Genomic DNA, 5,403 nt, shown 5'->3' with positions numbered 1-5,403 from the left:
TTTCCTCTCCCCTCTCCGGGGCCCTGGGTTGACCTGGTGGCCGGACGGGACTTGAGCCGGGGGCACTGGTCCTGAGGAGCACAGAGGGGGGGGGCTTAATAGCCGAGACGGAGCAGGTCCGGGGGAGGCTTAATAGTCGTCCCCCGAGCGCTCCAGGAGGCAGGCTTAAGAGTCGTGCTTTAAGGCCACCAGGTCAACCCGTCGAATCTACTGGGTTGACCTGGCGGCCGGTTTGCTTTCCGGCCACCAGGTCAACCCATTGGATTCGACGGGTTGACCTGGCGGCTGGTTTGCTTTCCGGCCACCAGGTCAACCCATTGGATTCGACGGGTTGACCTGGTGGCCGGTTTGCTTTCCGGCCCGGGTGTCACCCCACTGCCAGGGCAGCGCGGCAGTGGTGCTGAGGACCGCAGAGGGGGGCTTAATAGTCGAGACGGAGCAGGTCCGGGGGAGGCTTAATAGTCGTCCCCCGGCCAGTCCGGGGGAGGCTTAATAGTCGTCCTCCGAGCGCTCCAGGAGGCAGGCTTAAGAGTCGTGCTTTAAGGCCACCAGGTCAACCCGTCGAATCTACTGGGTTGACCTGGCGGCCGGTTTGCTTTCCGGCCACCAGGTCAACCCATTGGATTCGACGGGTTGACCTGGCGGCTGGTTTGCTTTCCGGCCACCAGGTCAACCCATTGGATTCGACGGGTTGACCTGGTGGCCGGTTTGCTTTCCGGCCCGGGTGTCACCCCACTCCCAGGGCAGCACGGCAGTGGTCTTGAGGACCACAGAGGGGGGCTTAATAGTCGAGAGGGAGCAGGTCCGGGGGAGGCTTAATAGTCGTCCCCCGGCCAGTCCGGGGGAGGCTTAATAGTCGTCCTCCGAGCGCTCCAGGAGGCAGGCTTAAGAGTCGTGCTTTAAGGCCACCAGGTCAACCCGTCGAATCTACTGGGTTGACCTGGCGGCCGGTTTGCTTTCCGGCCACCAGGTCAACCCATTGGATTCGACGGGTTGACCTGGCGGCTGGTTTGCTTTCCGGCCACCAGGTCAACCCATTGGATTCGACGGGTTGACCTGGTGGCCGGTTTGCTTTCCGGCCCGGGTGTCACCCCACTCCCAGGGCAGCACGGCAGTGGTCTTGAGGACCACAGAGGGGGGCTTAATAGTCGAGAGGGAGCAGGTCCGGGGGAGGCTTAATAGTCGTCCCCCGGCCAGTCCGGGGGAGGCTTAATAGTCGTCCCCCGGGTACTCCGGGGGCCAGGCTTAATCGTCGTCCCCCCGGGCGCTCCAGGGGGAAAAGCTTAATAGTCCTCCCCCGAGGATAGGCTTAATAGGCGTCCCCCGGCCAGTCCGGGGGAGGCTTAATAGTCCTTCCAGGGGAGGCTTAATAGTCATCCCCCGGGCAGTCCGCGGGAGGCTTAATAGTCGTCCCCCGAGTGCTCCGGGGGGGGCAGGCTTAATAGTCGTTCCCCAGGCAGTCCGGGAGAGGCTTAAGAGTCATCCCCCGACAGTGTGGGTGTGGGTGTGGGCGGGGGGGAGGCTTAGCAGTCGTCCCCAGGGCGGTCCGGGGGTGGGGGGAGGCCTCAGAGTCGTCCCTCCGAGAGCCGTGTCGGCGGCGGTGGCGGGTGTCAGGCTTTACATCCAGCCTCCGGAGGGTGAGCGTCCTCGGACGCGATGCAGCCGCCGCAGAGAGGCAGCCTCCGAGGCAGGGAGCGGAGCACCGAGGCTGGGGAGTGGGGAGCAGGAGCCGGGGGGGGGGAGGTGGGGGGCGTTCAGGACAACAGGTCAACCCCCGGGAAGCGGCTGTCAAATGTTCAAAGTCCCCACTCGGCCACCAGGTCAAGCCCCGGGAAGCGGCTGTAAAATGTTCAAAGTCCCCCCCGGGACAACAGGTCAAGCCCTGGGAGGCGGCTGTCAAATGTTCAAAGTCCCCACCGGGACAACAGGTCAAGCCCTGGGAGGCGGCTGTCAAATGTTCAAAGTCCCCACCGGGACAACAGGTCAACCCCCGGGAAGCGGCTGTCAAATTTTCAAAGTCCCCGTTCGGCCACCAGGTCAACCCGCTGAATCTACTGGGTTGACCTGGCGGCCGGTTTGCTTTCCGGCCACCAGGTCAACCCATTGGATTCGACGGGTTGACCTGGCGACCGGTTTGCTTTCCGGCCACCAGGTCAACCCATTGGATTCGACGGGTTGACCTGGTGGCCGGTTTGCTTTCCGGACCGGATGTCACCCCACTCCCAGGGCAGCGCGGCAGTGGTGCTGAGGACCGCAGAGGGGGGGCTTAATAGTCGAGAGGGAGCAGGTCCGGGGGAGGCTTAATAGTCGTCCCCCGAGGACTCCGGGGGCCAGGCTTAATAGTCGTCCCCCCCCCCCCCCCCCGGGCGCTCCAGGGGGGAAAGCTTAATAGTCCTCCCCCGAGGACTCCGGGGGCAGGCTTAACAGTCGTCCGCCCCGGGCGCTCCAGCGGGAAAGCTTAATAGTCCTCCCCTGACAGTGTGTGTGTGTGTGGGAGGGAGGCTTAGCAGTCTTGCCCCGGGTGGTCCGGTGGGGGAGGCTTAGCAGTCATCCCCCGAGGACTCCGGGGGCAGGCTTAATAGTGGTTCCAGGGGAGGCTTAATAGTCTTCCCCCGGGCAGTCCGGGAGAGGCTTAATCGTCATCCCCCGACAGTGTGTGTGTGTGTGTGGGGGGGGGAGGCTTAGCAGTCTTCCCCCAGGCTGGGTGGGGGCCTGGCGGGAGGCGTCGCAGTCTTCCCCCGGGCGGTCCGGTGGGGGAGGCTTAGCAGTCGTCCCCAGGGCGGTCCGGGGGTGGGGTGGGGTGGGGGGCCTCACAGTCGTCCCTCGGAGAGCCGGGTCGGCGGCAGTGGTGGGTTTACGTCCAGCCTCCGGAGGGTGCGCGTCCTCGGAGGCGATGCAGGCGCCGCAGAGAGGCAGCCTCCGAGGCAGGGAGCGGAGCACCGAGGCTGGGGAGAGGGGAGCAGGAGCCGGGGGCTGGGGGTGGGGGTGGGGGGCGTTCAGGACAACCGGTCAAGCCCCGGGAAGCAGCTGTCAAATGTTCCAAGTCCCCACTCGGCCACCAGGTCCACCCCAGTCTAGCAATGGGGTTGACCTGGCTGACGGCCGGTTAGTATCAAGGTAAACTCACCGTCGTCCACAGGAGGGCAGCTCTCAGGCCGGCCGGCTGCGGCTGACTCTGGGGCGGCGCCCGGTCCCGGCAGCGAGGGGCGGGGGGCGCGGAGCGAGACGGGGCTAACCGGGGGGGGGGGGGCGCCTCCTGCGACTTTGGGGGCCGCGGGTCGTCAGTGGCGTGCAGGCCGGGCCTCTCCCGGGGGATTCGGGGGGGCGGTCCTGCGGGCCGGGCGCAGGGGGCTCGGGCGAGCCCGGGCCGGTCCGCCCCGGGGCCGGGGTCTCCGCCTGCGGCTCAGGGGGGCGCGGGTCGTCGGGGGAGGAAGCCCGGGGGAGCTGCACACCGGCCCGCCAGGCCAGGCCTGGCCTGGATGGCCGCGGGGGGATTCGGGGCGGTCCCGCGGGCCGGGGGCCGGGCGCAGGGGAGGCGGGGGGTCCGAGCGAGTCCGTCCCGGGCCCGGGGCCTCCCCCTGCGGCTTTGGGGTCCGTGGGTCCCCGCTGGCGGAAGCCACTGGGAGCTGGACACCCGCCGTCCGTCCCGCCTGGCCAGGCCTGGCCTGGGTGGCCGCGGGGGGATTCGGGGCGGTCCCGCGGGCCGGCGGCCGGGCGCAGGGGAGGCGGGGGGTCCGAGCGAGTCGGTCCCGGGCCTGGGGTCTCCCCCTGCGGCTTTGGGGTCCGTGGGTCCCCGCTGGAGGAAGCCGCTGGGCGCTGGACACCCGCCGTCCGTCCCGCCTGGCCAGGCCTGGCCTGGGTGGCCGCGGGGGGATTCGGGGCGGTCCCGCGGGCCGGCGGCCGGGCGCAGGGGGTCCGAGCGAGTCCGTCCCAGGCCCGGGGCCTCCCCCTGCGGCTTTGGGGTCCGTGGGTCCCCGCTGGAGGAAGCCGCTGGGCGCTGGACACCCGCCGTCCGTCCCGCCTGGCCAGGCCTGGCCTGGGTGGCCGCGGGGGGGGATTCGGGGCGGACCTGCGGGCCGGCGGCCGGGAGGGTCCGGGCCAGTCCGCCCCATGCCCGGCGTCTCCCCCAGCGGCTTCGGTGGCCCCGGGGGGGGTCCTCCGCGGAGGAAGCCGGGTGGGTGGGGAGCCGGACCCCAGGCGCCCAGACCCGTGACCTGCGGCCGCGACCTCCGACTCGGCAGGAGCGACGAGGGGCTTTCCGGCCCGTCCCCCCCTCTCCTTCCCCCCCAGAAAAGGAGAGAGAGCTGACTCGGACCGGGAAAAGCTGCCTACGGCACCTGGGATTCCCAGGCGGTCACCCATCCAAGTACTAGCCAGGCCCGGGACGGTTTACCTTCCGAGATCGGACGGGATCGGGGGCGTTCGGTCCGGTATGGCCGTAGGCACCCGGCCCCGCGCCTCCTCGCCCGCTTTCCCCTGCCGACGCCCGGGCCTGCCGCACGGTGAGCCCCGGTCGGACTGCCCCCCCCCCTGCGGCAGGGCCCCCGTCTCTCGCGGGCCCGGTCCTTTTTTCCTTTTCGAGCTCCGGGGCCCGGGCTGGCCGCCAGAGCCCCTCCGCCCGCCCTCCCCGGCGTCGGGGAAAATACTGTCCCGGACTTCCAGTGCGCCCGATCCTGTCAGCCGGGGGGTGGGGAGGGGCAGTCCCTCGCTGCGGCCGGGGAGGGTGAGCCCAGGGCGGCTTGCCTGCCGTGCGAGGCCCCTCTCGGCCACCAGGTCAACCCCGAGTCGAAAGGGCTGAAAAATTTTCAGAGTCCCCTCCCGGGCACCAGGTCAACCCGTGGAATCGGACGGGTTCACCTGCTGGCCGGTTCGCTTCCCGGCCACCAGGTCAACCCCTAGGTTGCCGACCGGCCTACCCAGTGGCCGGTTTGCTTTCCGGCCACCAGGTCAACCCCTAGGGGTTTTAACGGGGGCACGCCCGGTGGCCTCTTTCCCGTCCGGTCACCAGGTCAACCCGGATCTCCCTCCTTCCCTGGGCGTCCCCTCCTCGGAGGCGTCAGGTTCCATTTCCCCCCCCCCCCCCCAGACTTCCAGGGGCCCGATCCAGTCGGCCGGGAGGCAGTCCCTCGCTGCGGCCGGGGAGGGTGAGCCCAGGGCGGCCTGGTCCATGTCTCTAGTGGGCCCGATCCTTTTTTTTTTTTTCGAGCTCCGGGGCCAGGCCCGCCCGGGCAGCCCTCCTCGGAGGCGTGGGGCGATTCCCCCCCCCCCCCAGACTTCCAGGGGCCCGATCCTGTCGGCCGGGAGGCAGTCCCTCGCTGCGGCCGGGGAGGGTCAGCCCAGGGCGGCTTGCCTGCCGTGCGAGTCCCCTCTCGGCCACCAGGTCAACCGCGAGTCGAAAGGGCT

At 69.6% G+C, this 5,403-nt stretch overlaps 1 non-coding gene across 1 annotated transcript; it reads right to left on the bottom strand.

Annotated features, from left to right (window-relative positions):
• Positions 1-4,325: 4,325 nt before the first annotated feature.
• LOC135979291 (5S ribosomal RNA) lies at positions 4,326-4,444 on the bottom strand. The gene has a single exon (XR_010596620.1). It is a non-coding gene; the product is annotated as a 5S ribosomal RNA (ribosomal RNA).
• Between the last annotated feature and the right edge of the window lie 959 nt (positions 4,445-5,403).

This window comes from Chrysemys picta, unplaced genomic scaffold (genome assembly GCF_011386835.1).
Source record: "Chrysemys picta bellii isolate R12L10 unplaced genomic scaffold, ASM1138683v2 scaf758, whole genome shotgun sequence".
Lineage (NCBI taxonomy): Eukaryota > Metazoa > Chordata > Testudines > Emydidae > Chrysemys > Chrysemys picta.
Note: the sequence above shows the minus strand (reverse complement) of the source record. Positions and strands in the feature narration are given on the sequence as shown.